The following is a 26,047-nucleotide window of genomic DNA, read 5'->3' as shown; positions in this document are numbered from 1 at the left end:
ACTTCCTTTCAACAACAACAACAAAAACATTTATTATTGGTAAAACAAAAACAAAAACAACCCAAAAAAGTAGATCAAACCAAATAAGGGAGACAAGAATAAATGTTTTTCAAGATCTATCCCAACTCTGATTCTGGGAACTTTGGTTTAATTATTACAAGAAAAATGTGATATTAGGAACAATCCATTCCTCTCCTTGCTTCCTAAAAGAAAGTAAGGACTATGAGAATTAGTTCGAAGGCAGGATAATTATGATGATGTGGCTTTCATTTAATTCTTTATATACATTATCTTATTTGATCTAAGTAACAACATTGTATAGTAGATTCTATATATTCCCATTTTATGGATAAAGAAACTGAGTCATAAGGTAAATGACTTGCCAAGGTCACACAAATATTAAGTGTATATGAGGAAATTTGAACTCATCTCATTCTACCAGAATGATATTCTTTTACTTTTTATCTCCTGTGTTCATATTTCCTGTCATAAGATGTGTAAATTGTATATTGTTTTTGCTCAGTGATTTCATAAGAAGAAAGTGAATGAAAATGTAGTTATTATTGACCTTTTAAGGTAAAATCAAGTAAGTTCTCATCCCACTGTTTCAGATAACATAATGGTTACTGTTTAAAATTGGCCAGAGATATCCTAATTTTGTCACTATTTATGCTTCTAACATTTCTAATAACAGAATGATATGTAGATAATCTTTCCTGCTCAGTCTAGATTCTGAAATAGGTAATGCACATTCTTCAATTCAATGAGAATTAAATAAATATTTTTTTTTAAAAAACCTTCAAACCAATCAAAATAAATGAGATATTGATTTGCTTTATGGATGGCAAAGCATTTGTAGCACTCCACTAAAGCAGACTCCTTTTTCTATATGTGAGGAGTTAAATAACTTCTGAAGAATTCAAGTGGCTATGACTTCTAATGAAAGTTTTGTGTCCAAATTATCCAATATATTATTTGCTTATACCTAACAGTTATTGTTGCTTTTTTTTCCCATTAGGCTATGAGAACTATAAGAGCATGAAATGATATTTTTGTTTGTTTGTTAGATTTTTTTTTCTTTAATCATACCTCTGGTATTTAGCACAATGCCCAATATAAATCATATGTTTAGTATTTTTTTTTAATTATCTGACTACTAACTTCTGGAACCCTTTATAATTCATAAGAATTAAATCAACCTCACAAAGTTAGAAGTTCTTTCTATTTCCTATTCCTTTCTTAAGAGATTCACTAATGGAAATAATACTGGAAGTACAGCCCGGAGTCAAAATTAGTCAGAGAACCACAGGATAAAAGTAATTCAAATTGGAAGATATTTTAGAGATTATATTATTCACATCATCACGGAAAGGAGCTATCTTAGAGAACCTATAACCCAAATTAGTTTTACAGGTGAATAGATCTATCTTACACTCTCCTATCAAATAGACCAATGCAAAGAGCAATAAAGCAACAGAGTAGTAACTGGGTGGAAATGTGGTGTAGTAGAAATAGAGTCAGATTAGAAATCAGAAGTCTTCAGTTTTAGTCTTGACTCTGTTCATAATGTTAGAGTGTGAAGAAACCAATAAAGTTCTCTGCTTTACACTCAGTACTGAAGTGTCAATTATTCCTACAGTTATCCCCAATATGTGCAAGAGATGGCCATCCAGTCACTTCTAGGAGACTACTAATGGAAAAGGAAGACACTACTAGTAGAAGTAATTTATTACACATTAGTGTAGCTCTAGTTGGAGGCAGCATTCCCTGACATTATTTCTCTACTTTAAATGACTCCCAGATCTGTACACATCTTGCCCCAATATCTCCTTAAATCTTCAGTCCCAGATCACCAGTTGTCTATGAGATATTTAGAATAAGATATTCCAGAGATTTCAACATGTCTTAAACTTAATTCATTATCTTTTCTCCTAAACCTTTTCCTTTTTCAAATTCTCTTTTTCTGCTAAAGGTACCACTATTCTCTCTGAGAATCATCTACAATCTTAATTCACCCCCGCCTCACATACTCAGTTCCCAGATGTTTCCCTTTCTATGACTTCTTCTAACACTTTATGGCATTTCTCCCACTCAATCCACCCACACAAAATGCTTTAGTTTAGATTCTTATTACCAGCAGTCTCTTAATTAGTCTCCCTGCATCAAATCTTTTCCCATTTAATTCAATAAACTATTATCAAAGTAATTTTATTCAATATCTGACCATATTTGACCATTTGAACCCTCTATTCAACCAACTCTAGTGATTTGTAATTGCTTCCAGAACAAAATAATAAGTACTCTGTTTATCTTTTAAAATCTTATTCAATCTGACTCCAACCTATGTCTCCAAGATCTTTGGATCTTACTTGCAATTTTCTACTCGAACATCCAGCCAATGGGGCTTATCCCTCTATTCCTCATGCATAACATTATTTCCATATATCTGTGTATTTTCCCTGGTTGTCCTACATACTCCTAATTATCTCTTTTTTCCAGCTCTGATTTATAGAATCCACCTCTTTCTTCAAGAAGCAATCATCCTCAGCAGGAAGTGATTCCTTATCCATGCAACAACTAGTACTTTCTCTTCTAAGTACCTTGTTTTAACTACATTTTATGCATTTGCCTAGATTAACTTTATGTGTATAATACATATTTTACATATTCATTTGTTCAATTAAAATGAAAACTGGTTGTGAATAATGATTTGTTTCATTCTTTGTCTGTGTTTTCAATGTATCTAGAGCACAGTACTTGTTACATACTTAGTGCTTAACAAATAATTGATAATTCATATATTGATCATATTGGGCTGTAATTGTCCTCTCTGCTCTTCTTATGCCAAGGAAAACAAGTTTAATTCATCTTTTCCATGATAACCTGTCAAATATCTAAAGACGATGAATATATTCCCCTTATATTTTCTCTTATGTCGGGTAAGCTTCTCTAATTCCTCCAGTTGATGTTTTTATGACATGGTTTTGAGTCCCTTCACAATTATGTCTAAAATCTAATGTGTCGGTGTTGACCTTGAAATGGGGGTTCACAGAATTTTTTAAAAAGGCTCCAGATTGATTCATGCTAGAATTGCAGAAGTAGGGGTGACCTTGCTTTATATCTGTCACTTGTATCTATTAATGAAGATACAAGCAAGCTTTAGGGATTTCTGTCTCCATTCCATTGACTCACATGAGACTCAAGCATTACTACCCAGCCCTGTAAAATAAAGTAATTAGACTAGACAGTGTTTAATATCTCTTCGAGCTTTAAACTGAATCTATGAACGTCAATGGACTTTAGCTGGAGAGCTAATTATGTTAACACAAACACTAGCTTTCAGAAGATTATGTTCCACCCCCCTCTCAAATATTTCCATATACAGGAACTATAAATTATTCCATTTTTGACCTTTGGAATGGCAGTTATGCCAGACACACAACTATCGAAAATTGGTTCCTCTTCATTTCTGGATGAAACAATCCAGTAGATTTCCTCAAAAAATTAAACATAAGCTCTTAATACTTAACTTCTGACTCCTTCCCATTGATGCCTAATTCTAATTGTCTAATTCTCCTAGAAAATGTCAGGCAGGAAGCCTATTGAAATGTTCAAAGGGACTGTGAAGCAGAGGGCCCCAATTTCTCTGCCAGAAATAAAACAATCATCATTCAAGGACATTTCCCCCAGCATGAGACATCTGTCAAGTAGAGATTTAGTTTAAATGAATGTAAAATATATGGATGGGGACAGGAGCAATATATACAATTTCAGAATTACATGGGAGCCTTCCTTATCAACATCCCTGTGGTTATGGCAGGAGCTTAGTTCTCATTTTATGAAGAATCCATTTATTGATTTGTTTTCAGCACATATTTATGAAATCATAGAGATCTAGATACTGAGGATCATAGAGTCATAAATTTAGAACAGCAAAAGATATGGAACGATCTAGTCCAACTTTCTTGCTTTACAAATGAAGAAATAGGAAACGAGAGGATTTGACCTACATTCTTTAGGTTTTAGGTGTTATAATTGGCAGAAAATCCTCAGAGTCCAAATTTTATGTCTTTCCATGATACCATGTTACTTTTGCCAAGGTCTCCAACTAAAAATATACTAATACTTTTAATAAAGTGATATTATAATTTTAGAATTAGTTGAAAGGAACTAGGAATGTTTATCTCTAAGAAGTCAGGAAAATTCAGTAAAAGACATGAAAAGTAACTCTAGACATTTGAAGGACTATCCCATAGAAGAAGGAGTATACTTGTATTTGGAACCACTGGACAGATCTAATAGTAAAAAGTTAAAGTTGCAAAAAGATAAATTATGATTGAGACATCAAATGTTTTCCTAAAAATAAGACATATCTAAAATGGGCATAGTGGGTTCTTTCACTGGAAAACTTTAAATAAAATCTCGGTATGTACTTGAATAATTCTTATTTGTCTAGGACAAAGAGTTTTAAGCTTTTTCATGTGTTTCATGGACCAATATGGAAGTCTGAGAAAGCATACTAACCCTCTTTCATAATATGCTTTTGGTAATGTATAAAATATAAAATAAAATATACAAAATCACAAAGGAAACATTATAAAAAGATAGATACATTTTCATATATATTTGTATATATGCACATATATTTCTGTGCATGTGTTCATATGTGGAGATTTTCTGGACTGATGGCCTCTCTTAACAGAAAAGTAAAGTGAGGCTGAAAGAAAAGAAGAGATTTGCCTAAAGATCACCAAGATCACAAGTGCGTAATTTAAATTACAACCCAGTTCTCCTGTTCCCCACACTACCTCCCAAGGTTAAAGATAACTGATGGCTATAATCTCTCCTCCCAGCTCCCTTCTAACCACTCAACAAAATATCTTCCTTACCTTAGTAGAAAAAGCTATTTTAAAAGGACCCTCTGAGATTCCATTTGAAAAGAAACAAGATTTTATCTGCAGTTCAGCCTGTCCAGCTAATTTTTCCAGCCTGGCTTCAGCAGAATGAGAGCTAGCCCAGTGGGATCAGCTCCCTGCTTTCTGACTCTTCCCAAGTCAAAGACCCCATCACCTTCTTGAGTAAAGATCTAGAAAAGGTCACAGTGCTGTCAGACTGATGTAGTAGCCTTTCAGAAAGGAGGTGACCCCCCTGCTGTTTGCCTTTGAGGCAGCATATTAGACAAGGGTTCTGACATTGCCAGAGCAATGAAATCTCACTTAGTGGCTACTTCCGTAATAATCACATTAATCAGAGGCCAGTAAGGCAACCATTCCAAAACAATCCTTCTCAAATAAGGGTAGACCCTGCCAATATCATGGTGTGCTGGAAAAAAAACAAGGGTCTAGAAGTCAGGAAACTAATCATGGCTCTACCTCTTAATGCTAATAACTGCCATTTATATACCATGTCAAAGTATGCAAAGAATGTTACATGAATTAGCTTGTTTTTGATGCACCGTGCCTGGAACATTACAAATGTTGAATCACTGCTTGTTTACTTGACAATGACTCTGTGAAGTAAGCGTAAGTGTACCCATTTTGCATACATGGTAAAAATTTTTGCAAGTTTAAGCCAGCAACTGATGAAGACATGATAAAGATCTTTTTGACTTTGAATTCGATATTCCAATAATCCTATCTAACTATACCATACTGCCTTCTTTGGTAAACATCTTAATCTCTCTGTGCCTCAGTTTCTTTCTCTATAATGAGACTGAATTTGGTTTCTTTCTGCATTAATAAGTTTATTTTCAGTCATTTCAGTGGTGTTTGCCCCTTCATAACCCCACTTGGGATTTTCTTGACAAAAATACTGAAGTTGCCATGGTCTTCTTCATGGCAGATGAGAGAGATGAAAAAGCAGGTTTAGTAGATAAGAATTAATTGGATACCATACTAGTTTCTCAAAGTAAAAGGCTTTATTGTCATATAAAGCAGGATGAAACCAAGCAGCATCGGGACTGGTTGCCTCAGAAAACACTTCAGGATGAGTAATTTATATGGAAAGGTAGGACTAGTGAAGGAGATGTTTACTCTTTGCTTATTGGTTAGACTCTCTCAAGGGAGACAAAATTGACAAAATTTTAAGAAAAACAAGAAAATAGAAACAAGTAACAGGAGCCAAGCTTCCTAGCATTCCTTTGAACTTGGGTGTATGATTAACCAAGTCCTGTTTACCACAAGCCTTCTGAATCTGTCCTGGTGGGCAACAACGTTTTTTTCTTCACTTACCCCTAATTACAAATAAGCCCTGCTGGGACCCACTCCAAAATTACTTGCCCAGGTCACAGAGCTAGTAAGTCTTCCAGGCTCAATGTCTGACATTCTATGTACTGTGCCACCTATGTGCCCCTAATTATTTATATTACTATGAAAATTACTTCCAAGAAAACACATGAGGATAAAGAAGTATATTTTGGAGGGCAGTTAACTCCTGATCACAAAATGTGATTGAAGAGACCTTAGAGATCAATTATTGGAATACCTTCATTTTATAAGTAAAGAAATCAAAGCTCAGAGAGTGCATTGGTCACATAAGATCCCACAGTGAGTAAAGGGCAAAGACTGGAAAATAGGTCTGCAGACTACAAGTCTGGTGACCTTTTCATCACATTATGGTATTGTCATCAACCCCCGGGGCTAAGGTTGAAAGTTAATAGGTTGAATCATGTCATAGCAGGTGTTAAAATGGGGTTTGGATATAATTGGTTAATAGCATCATTTGGAAATAACTTCCAACAGGGCAACATTACACAGTAAGTGACTAAGAAGTAAGAAATAATTGTGGAGATTCTAAAACGAAGACAAGTGGGAAAAGTTCCCAGATCAAAGATAGCGGATAGAAAGTTGAACCTAGATGTCTAATCAGGATCACACATTTTGCATAGGCAAATTAGGCTTACCTTCTTCACCCATTGGATACTTGTTGCCAATTTCTGTAACACACACCACCCATTGGATTGATCGCTTAATGAGTCACCCCAAAAATCACTCTCCTGGGACTGCTTGTCCAAAAACCGTAGATCTGGCTATAAAGAAGGAAAAGTCCATGAGTTATTTAATAAGACAAAAACCAAGGAAACAACATTAAGCAGAAAGTTATCCAAAATATCAATGTAGAGTATTTGGACAGTATGGAATTGGTATGGGTATGAACTTGATTTGGAATCAGTAATCTACTTAATATTTATGACCTTAAGTTTCTTCATTTGTATTGATCAATTAATGAATTGATCAACATTTATTTACAATCTACTATGTCACATAATAATGATACTAAAGATATAATAACAAAACTGAACCAGTCTCTGCTCTCATTGAGGTAACATTATAGCAGGAAAAAATTTATATATTTGTGTGTATATACACACACACACACACACACACATATATAAAACATACCCAAAAAAGGTAATTTTGAGTAAGAATGATTGACTAGGAGTTGGGGGTAATATTGGAACTTCATTTGGAGAGGATATTGGAACTGGTCTTGGAAAGAATAGAGAAAAAGGTATGTTAAAGCTAGCTTTAACATGGAATGTTAAATGGAATGGAAGAGACAATTGCTAAATTTTCAGTGTGAGCAGTTATATCAATTGCTATAAATTAAGGCTTATTTTATTGTTGGTTTCTAGATTTAAAAACATAATAATAAAGTATATATGTACATCTTTCCACCTGCCCACCCTCCACCCCAGGCCAATCATTTAACATTTATCAGCATATCCCACTATGATATTCAATAAACATTGGTTTGGCTTAGCAGGAGTAGGAATAAAAGCATCAGAGCTTACAGTCATCACCTGACTGGAGGCCTAGTGACAGTAGACTAATGGTAGTAATTGGCATTTATATAGGCTTTTAAGGTTTGCAAAATGCTTTACAATCATCATCTCATTTGAGTTCAGAACACTCTTGAGGTTAAGACTTCTAAAATGCAGAAGTGAGGAGGAGCATAATCCAGGTATGAGAAATAACCTGTACAAAGTCAAGGAGGTTGGAGATGCAGCATGTGTGAGAAGCATCAAAAGGAACAATGTAGTTGGATGATAGAATAAGTGTAAAATAATAATTCACATTTGTTTTAATTAAGTGGTATATTGGATAAGGTAATAGGTCTAGAATCACAAAATAAAAATTCAGCCTCATTACATGACTCTGAGTAAGTCCTGCCTCAGTTTCCTCAAATGGAAAATAGGAATAGTAATAGCAACAACCTCACAGGGTAATTGTGGGGATCAAATGAAACAATATTTGTAAAAGGCCTGTCACAGTTCCTGGAATATAATAGTTATAATATAAAGATAGCTAGATGGATGAATGGATGTGTGTGGATAGATATGTAGACTAATTAGATAGAAAGATAGAGATAGATGTTATTATATATGATATATGTTATAATAATGATAACATATAATGTGCAATTATATATGCTATATTTGTTATTCTTTGTATTTTACAAAATACTTTTTTATAACAATCCTATGAGATAGTTACTTAGGATGCTATTAACAGATATAAAAGTTAAGACATATAGAAAAGAGCCTGTAAGTCTCACAGACAATACATGAATGCTTGTCACATGTCTTCAAAATAATTTATCATTTTTCTTTTATCTCTAAGTTTACTTTCAACTCTTGAATTCTATTTTCTCTATTTTTTCTAATATCCACCTAAGTATATCACAAAGAGTCAGTGCTTTATACATATTAGTAAAAAGAATGAATCAGTGAGAAAGGACAATAAATAGACACTGGGACCAACAATTAATGCATAGAATAAAAAAGGCTGCCTATGTTTGATATATTTAAAAACTTATTAATCTCTTAATCATCAAGCATTTATTATACATTTAGAATATGGCAGACACCAAACACTATGCTACATAATGAAATACAAAGATAGAGGGAAAAAACAGAGTCCCTTTCCTGAAAGGAAATGATATACAAGTAACTATGTATATACAAGATACATATGCATATATATATATATATATACATACATAAATATATACTATATATACAAATATCTATGAAGATGAATATACTCATACATGCATATACACCCATAGAAGATAATCGTATAAAGAAGGCAAAAGCATCTAGAAAAGGAGAGAAATCAGGAAAAGTCTCTTGAAACTGGTGTCAGGATACCAGGATGATGGAGCTAATTGAGTATTCCTGAAGTTTATTAGGTAAGGGAGTAAAATAATCAGGCTTGTATTTTGGTTAAATGATATGTGCAGATGATTAGAGGGTGATTTGGAATGAATTCTTTTTCAAACAAAATTTGAGGTGATTCCAGAATAACTACTTTGAAATGCCTAAAAGGTAATTCTTTCAGATATATAATAGACAATCTGATGTTAAATTGGAGTTCAAAACAGAATTTAAGTCTGGATATGTTATCATGGAACAATCTACATAGAAATAATACAACTCATAGCAACTGAAGAAATCAATAAGAAAAATGATAAAGAAGGAAAAGAGACAACTACCCAAGTCAAGTTGTCAGAGCCCATTCATGATTAGTGGATATGACTTGAATGAAGATTTAAAAATGTGAAAAGAAACACTTCTGTGCAAGACTACAGTATTGATTCATAGGCATACAGGATTCTAAATTGTGAAAAAGGTCTTAGAAATCCAATACCCATTGTTTTCATTTTACAAACAAGAAAATGGATGCCCAGAGAGAATAAGTGATATGTTCATTGTCACATAGAAAGTCAGAAATGGAAAAAACCTAAATTTTTTTAAAAAAATTCACAATTGATTTTTGATTTAGCCTAGGGTATTTCTTTAAACATCTTCTGGCCTAAGATGTCTAGGATTTGATCAAAGATAAGAGATGGAATCCAATAATTTCACATATAATAATAGCCTCTTGATAAGGGATCCCACTGTACCAATATTTCCCTTTCTGTTCTCTTCTGTAAAACACAGGGATTGAAATAAATTATCAGCTCTTCTTCATAGCTAAATCCCATCCCATGATCCTAAGACTGTTTTGCAAAAGCAATCCAATTTACTCCTTCGGGATCTTCTGTGTGCAATAAGTCACTGCTCCAAGATACTCTCTGAAGCTTTCTCTTACAGACAGAGAAAACAGTAAGGCAAAATAATCCCTTCCTCTACTCTAAAATTCCCCCAAATGGAAGGGTATGAGTCTTGATGGCTGAGTAAAAGGAAGTGGTTAATTCTAACCCCTTTTCCATCGCTCAGAATTCCCTTTCATTGGGTTCATAATGGTCTGACTTTGAACCTGGGAATCTGATAATTGGCCTGAAAAGCAGAGGGGAAATTGCTCAATTTCAAAGAGTTAAAAAGAACAAATGAATGACATTTTCCAACAGAAAGGCCTGATGTCTGCTTTTCCAAGCCAATTCAGAGAGAAATTAGAGGCCTTCAACACCCTCCCACTGTGACAGATTTTTTTTGAAGTTCGCTCAACTTTCCAGCATCCAGAAACCTATCTCCACCTTAAGTCTCTAAAATAATCTTTCAGTTTCACCCACCCGAAATCTCTAAAATAAATCTCACTTTTACAGTTCAATAGATTGAGCCAAGTCATTTCACAGCTGTCCTTCATTGAAGATGAGAGAATGCTTCTTGCTCTAGTTGCAACTCAGATCTTCTGAACTAAGATGTGCACGTACCTTCAGCTAAAACATTCTCATGTCATTCCTTGATCTTCTGAACAGTTCAAGGGTCATTAAGGAAAGTTGGAAGCACAAATAGTAGGGACTTATATGCTATGAGGGACCAAGCCTGTCACTTGTCTTTTGTGGAATAAAACGTCGGAAATGTCCTTAGAGATGATTTATGATAACCCTCCTTTCACAAAGAGGGAACTTTAGAAGTTAACCAGAAGCAGTAAGGTATATGGATAAAGTAATTATATTTGGTTTCACATCCTACCTTAAATTGAGACCAAGATGAAAGAAAGGAGCATTGATTAAGCATCTACAATGTGCTAAGCATTTTACAAATATTTCATTTGATCCTCACAACAATCCTGGAGGTTGCTGATTTAATTATGCTCATTTTAAAGTGGACAAAACACTGAGGCAGAGAGAGATTAAGTGACTTGCCCAGTATCACACAGACTGCAGGCTTATCTTTCAATCTACTGTGCTAATTTACTCAGTGGCCTTGAAGTCATGTAAAGTTGGGACTTTAGAGTACATAGTATTTTCCAAGTTTGGAATAAGAATAATAGCATTCAAATTCTGCTCCAGAAATTCATTATCTATCTGACCTTGTAGAAAACACTCAATCTCAGCCTTGGTGTCCTTATTATCAATTATAAAAGCACCTAGAGCCTCAAAGACAAAATATATTTATACATATATATGTATATATATGGTGTTGTGTCCCTGAGTGCTATCTACAATTATTTGTCCAATTTCCCTCTTTTTATAGAGAAATAAATTGAGGCCTAGAAAGGTTAAATAATTTGTCCAAAATTATATAGGCAGTAATGCACATAGCGGATTTAGAATTCAAAACTAGGGTGTTCTGATTCCAAACCAATATTCTTTTCAATGCAACAAAATTTCTGCCCCTAATTAGTAGCACCTTACCCAACTTTTTCCTTGCTGTAGCTTTAAGAAGATTTATTTCTCCCGCTACATATAAAGAGACACAAATATGTTGAGATTTCCATATTTCCCAAAGATGTCCTGCAAAAATCTTTTTTATTGAGTAATCTTTCACTTAAAAGACTGAACAGAAAAGTTCAATAAATGAGTGGCAGCCACATTTGTCCAGACCAGCTCTCAGCTCCAGTTGCTTTCACAAAGTAGAGAAAGGAAAAGAGGGGGCTGAATGTTGGGGGGTGGGGAGAGGGAACAAGAAAATTAATGAAGTCAGTTCGTGTCTGTAACACCTTTCTTAAAAAGTGTTTGAACATTCCGACATCTAAGTTGGTCTTCAAGCTTTTAGCAGAGTCGTTGAGAGAACAGAGAGTTCATTATGTCTAAGAGGGCTGTAAAGGTATATTATGACATTTTCGTTCAGATCTAGTTTTTGACATGACATTCTTGACTGGAATTCTCATCTTTCCTCTCCTCCCCCATACCTCCTGACTCTCCTTGTCATTAAATCATTTGTTACAAATTCACTTCCCTTATGAGCCCATCTGTCCTCCATTTCTGTATCATGTTCCCTTATCTTTCTATCTATCATGAGCATCACCTCAGACCACAGTTCTATGACTTTTTGGCAATTGATACTGAAAAAAAAAACTTTGCTAATTCCAGTACCAAATCTCTTAAAGGATTTAAATTTTACATTTGCCTTGTATTCAGTTTGCTGCTACATGAAATCCTTACAAACTAAGAAAGTGACAGGAATCAGCTCTAATGACTTAATGGGGAAACTGAAGCACAAAAAAGAACAATCGTGTCCATGATTAATTTCATGTGTCAAAAACTATTAGGGTAAGAGGCATGAGACTCATATTTTCATCTTTGTTCTTAACCATATACTAGACTTTATTTCCTTACATGTTTTGCTTCTGGGACAGACTTTTCTTTTGGTTACATGTTCTAATGTTCTATGCTCCAAGCATATAAATGCAATATATTAAATTTCTTACTAGTTTAATGGGATCTTCCAATATTCTTTTCTTATCTAACATCTGTGACTCAAAAGTAAGCAGGTTTGTGTCAAAGATTAAAAGTCAGGGCACATCCTGTACTTGAAAAAAACTGCCAATAATATTTGTGACATTCTACCCATACTACCTTCCTCAATAATTAAGTTGTTACAACATTTTCCTCTGCTACAGATAAGTTTAAAATCTCACACAGAAGACGTCAGGATAGAGGAAGTGTCCCATAATTCAATTCAGAAGGTTTGAATCATTTCACAATTTGCTATATTCTATGATAAATAATCATCAACTTTGATTTCCAGATCTTCTTTTATATATGATTTACTGATTTTCTTTGTTATGATACAAATTTGATCTTTGCCATTTATCATCATTGTGGGATTCTCTAACTCATCTCTGACTCATGTGCAAGATTGGCGAACCCTAGTTTCCAATCCTAAACTGAGATCATCCAAAGAGTAATCATCATCAGACAAAAATGTAACAAAATAAGAATCACAAAATTCTGGCAATGAAAGGAAAATGGAAACAGAAAATTGAATACAGCACATTTAGAATCAGTAGGAGACTTACAAGGTAAAATGTTGTTACGGGAAGACACATTAAAAACACATATCAATAGAGTTGGTAAAGAACTTAGAGGATAGCATACTAGAACTAGAAGTAACCTGGATTCAGCTACTTTGCAGTTTTAAAAATTGAGAACTCAAAAAATGAAGAGGCTTGCTAATGATCAACTATACAATTAGTGATGGAACCAAAATTAGTCCAATGTACTTTTTCATTTTTATGCCTGCAATGTTTACTACATGTTAATAAAATGGAGAAGGGGACATAGAAACTCATAAAATCACATATGAACAATTGGAAAGAAGATGCTGGAATTGTAAAATAAACATAAATATCATGCCAATTAAAGTCAAATTCAACACATATCCACTAAGTGTCTACTATATTCCCAAGCCTAGCTTAGATATGATATTGGAGCAGGAAAATATTTTGTAGGTTATTTGGGATGAATTGGACCTGAGAAATCCTTTAATCAAATCATTCATTTTACAAATAAAAATTGATACAAAAAGAGGGAAAGGTACTTGTCAGTCCAATGATAATCAGCAAAAGAGTCCATAAGACCCAAGTCTCATGTGTTTATTAAATCAAGTTGTTCCCTTTCAAAGAAAATTTTAATTACTGTTATGTCTTCTGTCACTTTGGTATTTATGGTAATACACAGTTGATAAACCCAAGGACTGGACATTATTTGTAACCTCCCCACTCCTAGTCATTTGCTAGATTGGCATACATAAATTTAATTTTTCTACTTCCTTGACCCTTGTTCCTCATTCCCTATTAAGCAATTTTGAAAAATAGCCTTATTTCATTAATCCTTGGTATACTACTCTCTTTCCCTTCCAGTTTGGAAGACAGGGCAATTTCCTACTATCAACAGGTTCTTTGTCTACAACTCTCCATAAGTTTTAAACTTAAGGAATTCTGTTAGATTATAAAAAACTAATGCTTTTATATTCTGGAGTAACCCCACTGTGTGTGTGTGTGTGTGTGTGTGTGTGTGTGTGTGTGTGTATGTGTGTGTGTCCTGCTTTCATGTAGGGACTAGGATGGATAGTGAACACACATTGATACTATTCATTTTTGACATCTCTTCTAACATCGTCCCCCTGTGAGTAATAGTAAAATATTGTTAATTGATTTCCCCATTTGGCTTTGCCAGTGTTCATCAGTCCTTTACCACAAGGATAACAAATATAGCTTTTCCATTTTAAAATCATTTACTGTACATCATCTGATTTGACCTTCACAATAATGCTGTGAAGTAGATAATGTCATTAGTAACAGAGTGATAAGATCAGAGACGAAGGGAAAGGAAGGGAAAGGAATGGAAGTAAAAGAGAGGGGAGGAGAGGGAAAATTGGTTTTCAAAATTGGAAAGTATGCATAGGGGGAAAATAGCAATTTCCATTACCAAAAAAATGTAAAAGCTTTTGAACAAACAAACAAACAAAAAATCAGGCCAGCTAGAATGAGAAGAGAAAAAAAAAATAATTAGCAGAGCAAATCTGCCATGCTTATCACCTTCAGAGGTTTTATTTACAAAGTATATTATCAATTGATATAAATAATTAAGAACAAATGTCATTCCCCAATAGAAAAGTAATCTAAAAAACATGAAATTAGTTTCCAAAGGAAGAAATACAAACCACTGGCTACTATATAATTACTCTAAAGTGATGGTGTCAAAGTCAAGAAGAAATGGGTCCCTGACATAGCATATTTACTTAGAAAACAATAAATTAATATCATCTATGTGTTATTGTATTTTGACTAATTTTGCTGAACATTTTTCAATTACATTTTAACTTTGTTTTCTCAGCAAGTGACCAAAGGTAACAAGTTTGGCATCTCTCTTCTAAATTATTAATAAGAAGATACAAATTAAAATAACTTTGAGCTTTTGTTCCATATTCATCAAAATGTCAAAGAAGATAAAAATAGCAAATGTTAAAGAGATCATGGGAAGATAGGTACAACACCCAAGAAAATGTTTATAGAAATGTTTAAGTTTCCAATACTTACAGAAAAACTACAATTATACCACAAACTCAATCAAATATAACCTTTAATACTATGATTCTATCACTAAGTACATATCTTAAAGAGATCCATAGCAGAGGGAAAGATTCTATGAACACATTTTTTTATTTGTTTGTTTTGTTTTTAACAGCAGGATTTTAATATACTCACGCACTGAAAACAAAGTAGATATTCATCCACTCTGGAAATGTCTTAAATTGTGGCATATAAATGGAATATTAGTGTGTCATAGAAAAATATGATTGTGAAGAATTCAGAAAAACTTGAAAAGGCTTTATATGGATTGATGCAAAATGAAATAAAAACTGAGAGAATATATTTTTGAAAAGACAAGTACTTTAATTTAAAGGAAAAACAACAGAAAAAAACCTTGAAATTGATTGACAGTGATCTGTCATAATTTCAGAAGATTGATAGTTCAGAATGCCTTCTACCTTTTTTCAGAGAATTATTTGGCTATAAATGCAGAATGTGACAAATGTTTTCAGATGTATTTATTGTGTTTGTTTTGTTTTGCTAAATATGTGTGTTTGTGTATTTACATAACAAAGAACCCTACATAGAGAGGAAAAAGAACCAATGAAAAGTATGAATAAAGAGACAAAAATGAATACTTTATATATGTGTGTATGTACACACATACAGACATATGTATATAATGACTATTCATAGTTCTAATAGTAACTATTTTATATAATACTAGTACTAACAGTACTAGTTTAAATTTTACAACAACCCTGGGAGTTTGGTGCTCATCATTTTATAAATGAGGAAAGTGTGGCAGACAAATTTAGATGACTGTTTTACATTCACACAACTAAAAACTCTGAGGCCAGATTTTTACTCAGGACTTCTTGACCCTGAGAACAGTGCTTTATGTACTATAATTCTTAGATAACACACTCTGGTACTACCACAGACATTTTTAAAATATCTATTTTTTCTTTTTTTCTTTATTTTTATTGAAGTTTTTATTTTCAAAACATGTGCAAATTTAATTTTTTCAACAATGACCCTTGAAAAACCTTGTGTTCCAATCTTCATCCTCTTTCCCCTCCCTCCCCTAGATGGCATCTAATACAATATATGTTAAACATAGTAAAAATACGTGTTAAATCCTGAATAGGCATATATATTTATACAATTATCTTGCTGCACAAGAAAAATCAAAAAAATGAGAAAGAAAATAAAATTCAAGCAAACCACATCAAAAAAGAGTGAAATGCTATGTTGTAGTCTACCCTCAGTTCCCACAGTGCTCTCTCTGGCTCTCATAATCACAAGATCATTAGAACAGGCTTGAATCATCTCATTATTGAAGAGAGCCATGTCCATCAGAATTTATCATCTTATAATCTTGTGTTGCCATGTATAATGATCTCCTAATTCTGCTCATTTTACTTAGCATCAGTTCCTATAAGTCTCTCCAGTCCTCTCTGAAATCATCCTGCCAATCTTTTCTTATAGAACAATAATATTCCATAACATTCACATACCATAACTCATTTAGCCATTCTCGAACTGATGGGCATTCACTCAATTTCCAGTTTTTTGTCACTACAAAGAGGCATGCCACAAACATTTTCACACATGTGGGTCCCTTTTCTTCCTTTAAGGTCTCTTTGGGATATAAGACTAGTAGAAACACTACTGGATTAAAGGGTATTCACATTTTGATAGTCCTTTAAACATAGTTCCAAATTGCTCTCCAGAATGGTTGGATCCATTCACAATTCCACCAACAATGTATCAGTGTCCTAGTTTTCCTATATCCCCGCCAACATTTATCATTATCATTTCCTGTTATCTTTGCCAGTCTGAGAGGTGTGCAGTATCTTAAAGTTGTCTTAATTTGCATTTCTCTGATCAATAGTGATTTAGAATATATTTTATTTGACTAGAAATGGATTCAATTTCTTTATCTGAAAATTGTCTGTTCATGTCCTTTGATAAATGGTCAAAGGACATGAACAGACTATTTTCAGATGAAGAATGGCTTGAATTCTTATAAATTTGAGTCTATATATTTTAGAAATGAGGTCTTTCTCAGAGCTTTGAATTTAAAAATGTTTTTTCTAATTTATTTGCTTCCCTTCTAATCTTGTCACAGATTTTTTTTTTCCAATTGCATTTGAGTGGGTTCTTGTTCTATTGAATCCAATCCTTAGACTGCCATAGTTAATGAGTCCAAGATTCACAAATTTCTGTAAATGTACACACATTACCCAATGACCAACTCTCTGATAATATCTCAAAAAGCTTTTCTGGGCTGGAACTGGACCCAGAGAGAATTAATTCATGAATTCTTTACAAGTAGATAGTAACTTCCAGAGATTGTACTGTCTTGGCTCACTAGTAGTTATCCTTGGCATCCAATAAACATAGATCACAGCCATAATTCAACTTGGTTGAAGTCATTGGAGAATTGCTGTAGCAATCATCATCATCATCATCCTCAATCACCATCATATTTCAATTAGTCTGGTACTGAATTTATGTAAGCTAATTCAAATAAAGAAGACATAAAGTATGATCACCTGGCTGTAGTCTAAAACTTTCTAGCACAGATTCCTAAGAATATAGGGTATGTTTATCTATTCCATAATGAAGAATCAGAAAAACTACACAATATAAATTTTTTTTGCTCCAGAAAATTGTATTTTTAGCTATAAATGCAACTAAAAAAGCTAATCAAAATAATCCACACATATATGCATATATACACAAATACATTTGTATGTGGATATGTATTTATGTATATGTGTGTAGGTATATGGAAAGACATATATATATATATAGAGAGAGAGAGAGAGAGAGAGAGAAATAGAGATAGAGACAGAGACAGAGACACAGAGAGACAGAGAGATAGAGAAAGATAGAGAGAGGCATCTAGAGAAAGATAGAAAGAGGCATCTAGATAAAGATACTTCTATCTCTGGACAGCTAGGTGACACAGTGGACAGAGCACCAGCCCTGAAGTCAGGAGGATCTGAGCTCAAATCTGGTCTCAGACACTTAACACTTCCTACCTGTGTAACCCTGGGCAAGTCACTTAACCACAATTGCCTTAGCAAAAAAAAAAAAAAAAAAAAAACCTTCTATCTCCATATATCTATATGAAATATATAATATATATTAAACATATAGATATGCATGTGTAAATAGAATATATGTGTAGAGAGATAAAATGTTTGTATCCACAAAACACATACACATTTTATATAAATTAAACCAATCCTAAAATAATATGTGGCTAAATTTAATCAGTTTGAACCATACATGATAAATATCACCAGCACAGGAATATATATTCATAGAATGTTAAAGTTAAAGGAAACTATAGACTTTTTTTTTTTTAGTTTAACCCTCTAATTTTTTTACTGCTATATGAAGTGAAGAGAAGATGAAAATGACTGGTCTAAGGTTACATAGGAATGTAATTCAGAGGTAGAAGGAACTTCTCATATTACCTGGTTCTACTTATACCCAGAACTGTAAGTGGTACTTTCCCCTCTGCATCCCTAGGTAAGTAACATAAAACCTGCCTGGGGCAAGTGACAGGAAGTCATCATGATTACTATTAAAGAGGGGACTATCGGGGTAAGGAGGACTGATACTATGGGCCAGCAGCTGTAGGCTGTTTCTGGGAAGTTGATTCATGTTTAGGTAGATCAGCCAGAGGAGAGAAGGAGAGAAAGCTGCCATCTGGTTGTCTCTTTTAACTAATTATTCTTACTAACTAGGTGCGAACTATGCTTGTTCTTTTTTTTTCCTAGCTACTGAAAGACTACAAGAGCCATCAATTCTCTCTAAATTGAGGTCCTGGGGACAAGCTGCCATTGCTTTGTACAGTTACATCTGTACTGAACACTAATCTTTCTTATAATATCACAGACAATTACCATCTAGCTTATAAACTTCCAGTGATGGAGAATTTTCTGCTTCCTGAGGCAGCCCATTCCACTTTTAGATACATCTGATTATAGTGATCCTTTCTGATAGTAATCCAAAACCAGGTTCTCTGCAATGTATACCTATTGCTATTATTTCGGAGCTCTGGGACTAGGAAAAAATAAGAGAAAAACAAAAACAAAACAAACTTTTATAAATGATTTGTTACATCGTGCAGATTCTGAAGATACTATTTATCTCTATGGTTCAGAGAATTAGTGTTGGAGTTCAGAAAACCTAAGTTCAAATCCAGCTCTTATGAGCTATGTGATTTCCTCTCTATTTCAGTTTCAACTATAAAATGAGGATCATAATAAAACCTACTTCCCTAGATTGCTGTGAAAACCAAATGAAATGATATATGAAAAAGGCTTATCAGTGTCTTACACATTTGCTGTTGTTCAGTCATTTCAATCATGTCTGGCTCTTTACTCCATTTGACAAATATACTGGAGTATTTTGCCATTCATTTCTCCAGCTTATTTTACAGATGAGGAAACTGAAGCAAACGAGGAAAAATTACTTGCCTAAGATCTCACAGCAAGTAAATATCTGAGGCCAGATTTGAACTATAGAAGTTTAGTCTTTTTGTCATCAGGACCAGCACTCTATCCATTAAGCTACCTAGCTGTTTATATCTTACATGTAGAAGATGCTTGATAAATGTCTCCCCCTTTATGAGTTTAAATCCAGTACCCCTGTATCTAGTCAACAATATGGATTTATTACTTGCTTACTATAGTAAGAGACTATGCTAAGCATTAGAGATACCAAAAATTATTTTTAAATAATATAAAACTTCTCTCAAGGAACTCACTGTCTATTGTGGGGGGGGGGGCATATCATGAAAACTCTATAAACACATACCAATATGTATGTATATATAATTATATATTATATCACACACATTCTATATAAATATGTATATGTATACATCTATATAATCTGAAACATTTTACAACATCTCTACTTGTATGTGTACATATTAAATAAGAGATAATCACAGAGAAAAGGCGGCCCAGGAAAAGCTTCTTTCAGGAGGAGAAATTTTCATTTATATTAAAAGGAAGCTATGTAAGCCAGGAGCGAGAAGCGAGGAGGGAGAGAATTTCAGGCAGGATAGATAGCTAACAGTACTTGCAAATTTATGCTGAATACTTCTGATTGCTTTGATGGTTTTCCATGTCATTAAATTATATTCTGGTGCTGTATCCAAGGCCTAAAAGCTTGCCCGTAGTGTACATTTTAATTCTGAAACAATGAGACAACCCATTGTATTTACTGGATAGCATGTTCAAAGTCCACTCGCAATTACAAGAAAACTTCAATAAATGCCAATAAACAGTTCTTGGGCCCCAAATGGATTTGACATAGTGGCACTTTAAATCCAACCCTTAACAAGATTATCTTTTTTTTTTAAGTAAGCCATGTCTTCAGAGTTGGCTAATGCAAAGTGACAACCTTAGCATCTTTCCAAATGTTCGTATTTTGATGGAAAAAAGAAAAAGAAAAAAAAAAAGTCCATTGTCACTATGGTAATTACTCCACAATACCTGATGGTAAATGGACAGCCCTGTGGATCTTGCAGCAGCTGAATCCTGCATTGTCCTGGCCCGATAAAAAGATTAGAGGGGCTGAAAAGCAGAGGAACGGAATCTCACAGCTTCTTAGCCTTACCACTGAAAGGATCATTGTCCCAGCACCATAAATTCTGGGTTCCCCAGGCACTTGACAACTGAACAGCGAACAATAGAATTCTTGTGTTGGACAAAACGCTCCTTGTCTGCTGCTGGTCTTATCTGCCTCATTTACAAATGTCTTTCATTGTGCCCAAATAATTCCCTATTAGAAGGGCTATTAGGAGCAGAACTAAATAAATATTCACAGCCTTTCTAATATATTTGGAAAACGAATAAACAAACAGTCACCCAGCATATGAGAAAACCAGTGTCTGGTCAGGGACTTCCCTTTCTTCTTCCATACAAATTTTAGTTATAGATTCTCCCTTTTTTTCTCTTCTCCAATGGGGTTATTAGAGGTGTCAGGGCGGGGGACAAAATGAGAGAGAGAGAGAGAGAGAGAGAGAGAGAGAGAGAGAGAGAGAGAGAGAGACAAACAGAGAGAGAGAGACAGACACAGAGACAGACAGACAGACAGACAGACAGAGAGAGAGAAAGAGAGAGAGAGGAAGAGAGAGAGAGAGAGGAGGGGGAGGGAGAGGGAAGGAGAGAGAAGAAGGAAGGGACAGAGAGACAGAGATAGAGACAGAGAAACAGACAGAAACAGAGACAGAAACAGAGAATTTGGCTGCTATTAAAAAACACATTAATATTCTAACCATGTATATATATATATAATGTATTAAGTGCACTTTTTAAAAAAATGATTTTAAAAATAGAACAAACCTAGACAATCTCATAGTAGAAGATAGTCTGCTGTAAGAGGACGTGCCATTAGACATTAGACTTCAAGGAAATACGCATTTCTATCTTGAACCCTATGCTACAAAAGTCTTGAGAGAACTCACTTTGAGCTTCTTTCTCTATAAAATAGGGATGCAATTATTTTAATAATAATTTATAGCCATTTAAAATTATATTTATGTAATATTTTTATTTCAAATATTAACATTATTAAATATAAATGTCTAGTCACCAAAATGTTATATTTAATAACACTAGGTATATTGTGGTGATCATTAAGGTTACTCTATATCCTTAAAGTGTTACAAAAATATGAATCATTAGTAGTAGTATTTTTTCTTCAGGCTATAAGCATTAACTGTCTTTTCTAGCCTAGCAAACATTAAAATGGATATAACTTCAAGACTTCTGCTCTAATATTGAGCATAAAAGAAGCTTGTGATTGCCAATGCATCTTCTGAAATGAGAGCAAATAAAATGTTTTACTTAATATTCATTTTTTCTTCACTCCTACAGTTTGATCAAATTGCTATTTTGGTATGTTAATCGATATTTGGCATTTTTTAAAATACCTCCAGACAAGCATCTGTATTAAGAAATTATGTATGTATTGTTTCATCCAAGCAGGCTAAATTCAATGAAACAATTTGAAGAAATGACACAACATAGTATAACATTATATGTTATGATATTGTTATGTCACAATTCTCTTTTATTGTCCTGACTCAGTTTCTCTAATTATCCTGACCCAGTCCTGACTCAGTTTCTCTGCTTCTCAAAGTTCAGTCCTGCAAAACCTCCCCTCCCTCTTTATCAGAATATTTGATAAGGATAAAAAATCTTATGTTTTAGAATATCAGAATGCCTCTCCCCATCCCAACCTATCAGAATGTCAGATATCATCTTATCAAGATGCCTCTCCCCATCTCTGGGGTACCTCCCCCTATTATGTCATCCCTCTCCAGAGGCTCACCCCGCCCTGTCACAGTCCCATTCCCGCTCTCAGTACCCTGACTTTGCCCCTACCTCATTATATCTCCTAAGTCTGAGCCATGTGTATATAGGTCATTGAGAACTCACATTGCTGGATTCTTGGAGATGATAATCTCATTCAGCCCTGGGATTAAACCATGGATCCATTTGGTCCCAGTTAATCTCTCCCTTTAAATAAATTATTAAATACTCTCTAGTCTCTATCTTGCCTCAGTTTCTCTGGCATTACAATATAATATGATATGACAATGTAATATGATGTAATATAATATAATATGATACACTATTATATTATGTGATTTAAAATAACATACTATAATTTAATTATAGTATAATATAATATATCAAACAATATATCTATATGTACATATACAAATATAATATACATGTATGTGCATATATTAACAATCACAAAGTATAGTACAAACTCACTCTTTATGTCTGCTGGAATTCATTTATTTTTAATAGTTTGTAACCCTAGAACTAGAACTGTGTCCCTGTATAAGGAGAGATTCTCAGAAATATGAAAAGGATTAAAATTAAATAATCAGGTAGTTCTTACATTAATTTTATGCTTGATTCTTAAGCAAGTTCCTGACACAAAGTAAGTATTCAATAAACAACTGACTAATTGACTGGTGTTTTTACAAACAGTCTTGGCTACAGAATGACAACATAACTGATCATCCTCTAACTTTTTGTGTGAACTTGGACAAGTCATTTCTAAGTTCACACTCTAATAAGTTGAAATTTTCTCATATATAAAATGAAAAAGTTGTAATAGAATATAACAAATACCATTTCTATGGAAATTGTAGAACAACCTTACTAAGCAGATGTAAAAAGATGATTTTTCACTGTCTTAAAGATTTGGAAAATGAAGTTAAGAGAAAGGAGGAAAATTGTCTTAGGTCTCATGTCAAAATCTGGATTGCAATATAGTATCACATGCCTTAATGCAATCCCTAGATTACCTTTAAGCTCTACTAACTTTCAAAAGAATATTTGCCATTCCAGTTTTAATAGTTTATATTCTCAGGTTCTCTTTCCATATTCTGCGTTGTAAGGTTCCTCAAACCCAAATATCTCTGAAAAGTGAGAATTTCAGTCATGAAAACAAAATTAAAACATACTGATTTCTTGTCTACTTAATGTTTATTTTTAAAGTGAATTGCCTGATTTCCTCAATTGACCAAACAACTTGATTTTTATACAGATAAATAATTAATATGGCAACAATTATTCTTACTAAACAACTCTTGTGGATAAGCTAAATTCATCAGATTTTCTTAAACAACCATCTATAAGTATTATAAAGCAGAAAACAAGAAAACTTAGAAGGAAACAAAGAAAAGCAAAGTAGCCTTGAAAATGATGGGGGGTATCATTGCAATTAAAAATAACACAGTCTGAAGTGAAAATTCATTGGATTCTCTTTTTATTCTGTGTTGTGTACAAGGAATTTTTTAAAATGTCTTTTTGTACTTAAGTTCAAAATTAATAATTATAAAAAGAAACCATCTATCAAACACAGAGCTACAAACTAATAATAGTTATCTTGACCTAATACCAATACCTTTCTTTAAAAAAAAAATGCTAGTATGTATAGTTAGTCAGTTAAAAATCATTTGTTGATTCTCCTATGTGCCAAGAACTGTTTTAAGCTTTGGAGGTTGTAAGGAGGAATCCTACTCTCAAGGAGCTCAGAATCACCTAGGGAAGACAAGCTGCAAACAATGAAACAACCATGCACAAATAAAAAATATATATAGTATAAGTCAAGTCATATAAATGTTAGCAAGAAGACATTAAAATTAAGAAAAACTGGGAAAGGATTGTTGTGTAAAGTAGTATTAGCTATGGCTTTAAGAAAGCTGGAAGATGCAGAGGGAGAGGCTTGGGGGGCTGTCCATGAAAATGGTCAAAGCTAGGAGATAGTGACAACAAGGACCTGTACTTTACTAAGTAACTTGACTCAAACATTATCTCTTCTTTCAGAGTATCATTTAAATTAACAGCACTAGAACCCAATGATCAATATAATAACATATAATATAAACAACAAGTTTAGGTAGTATAAAATATTCTTGTGAGAGAGTACATATTACATCTCTGTTTTATAAATAAGGAAGCTGAGCTTCAGGGACTGTATGTGACTGAATAAATATTGCAGACAGCATTAAAATTTCCTGATTTTTTAAAGTATATATACTACATACTTTCAAATACAAAATTATGTCTCTATAATTTGAGATAATTTAATATTTGGAATTGTATCCTCAATCGATACTATAGCATCTCAGATGACAATTGATAAACTATTAAAATTAATCAATAACAAAAGTCAATAATGGCATCCTAGTATACTATAAGTTCCCCCAATTAAAAATGATTGTCACTTTAAGCGGGAAATCCTAAATTTAGTAAGGAAGAGAATTGTTTGTTGACAATATTTTATGAGGTAATAATCCTAGAAAAAATGTTTTGCCTCATAACGAAGAAAAACAGCCAATTATATTACTTGGGGCATTGTTGTTCTATATGTTTGTGATATTGATTTAAGTGATTTAATATTTGGTTTAGAATCAGAAGGGAAAGATTTTAATCTTAGTTTTTCCATTATCAAAGTTTATGACAACAGACAAATTACATAACTTAGATAAAACTCAGTTCCTCATCTGAAAAATGAGGGCAACACCTTTACTAATAGTTCATAAGATAACTGAGAATTAATGGCTTTATAAAACCTATATTTTATAGTTCTATACAAATCAGAACTAATACTGAATATAAAACCATTTTCCTCTAGGATTATCAGTTTCAGAAGTAGTCAAATCTGATGGATTTATAAACAAAAATGGATAAGGAGCTGGGACCAAAGAATGTAATAATATAACAAAGTTTTAAAGATTGCTTATTTTTTGTTCTATTAGTCTCCTTGAATAAATTAGCATATAAGAAATAAATGTTCCTAGGATTATATCTGTAATATAACTTCCCCCACTCCAGGTACTACAGATTAGCAGAGAACTTGATAAGTTAAAACATATATACAATGGAGAAATTCATGTGCTAACAGAGCTGGAAGGCATTTCGTATAATAATTGATTGAAATATTTAGGGATATTTATCCTGGAGAAAACTTGGGTAGGAATAGGGCACAATAATTCTCTATATGAGAACTTAAAGTTCCATCATATGGAAGAGGAACTCTATTTGGTCTGCTAAATGTAGAAAGCAGAAAAAGGAGCAAAGGAGAGAAGAAACAGGAAGGCAAATTCTAACTCAATCCAAGAAAAAAATTCCATGTCAAATAGCACTGTCCAAAAAATGGAACAAAATATCTGCGATCTCAGAGAATTCACCCTCAATAGAATCTTTGAAGTACAGATTGAATAACTATATACTGATAAAAAATAAAAACAGTCGAATGTACTTTGCGTGATACCA

The 26,047-nt window shown here is 33.4% G+C and overlaps 1 protein-coding gene across 1 annotated transcript in view; it reads right to left on the bottom strand.

Annotated features, from left to right (window-relative positions):
• CDH11 (cadherin 11) overlaps window positions 1–26,047 on the bottom strand; it is a 214,018-nt gene that overhangs the window by 107,360 nt on the left and 80,611 nt on the right. Inside the window, exon 2 of the mRNA XM_051975085.1 lies at window positions 6,902–7,027. The gene's annotated coding sequence lies outside the window, so the exon portion shown is untranslated. The remainder of the gene's footprint in view (window positions 1–6,901; window positions 7,028–26,047) is intronic.

This window comes from Antechinus flavipes, chromosome 2 (genome assembly GCF_016432865.1).
Source record: "Antechinus flavipes isolate AdamAnt ecotype Samford, QLD, Australia chromosome 2, AdamAnt_v2, whole genome shotgun sequence".
Taxonomy (NCBI): domain Eukaryota; kingdom Metazoa; phylum Chordata; class Mammalia; order Dasyuromorphia; family Dasyuridae; genus Antechinus; species Antechinus flavipes.
This window is presented reverse-complemented; position numbering and strand designations above follow the sequence as displayed.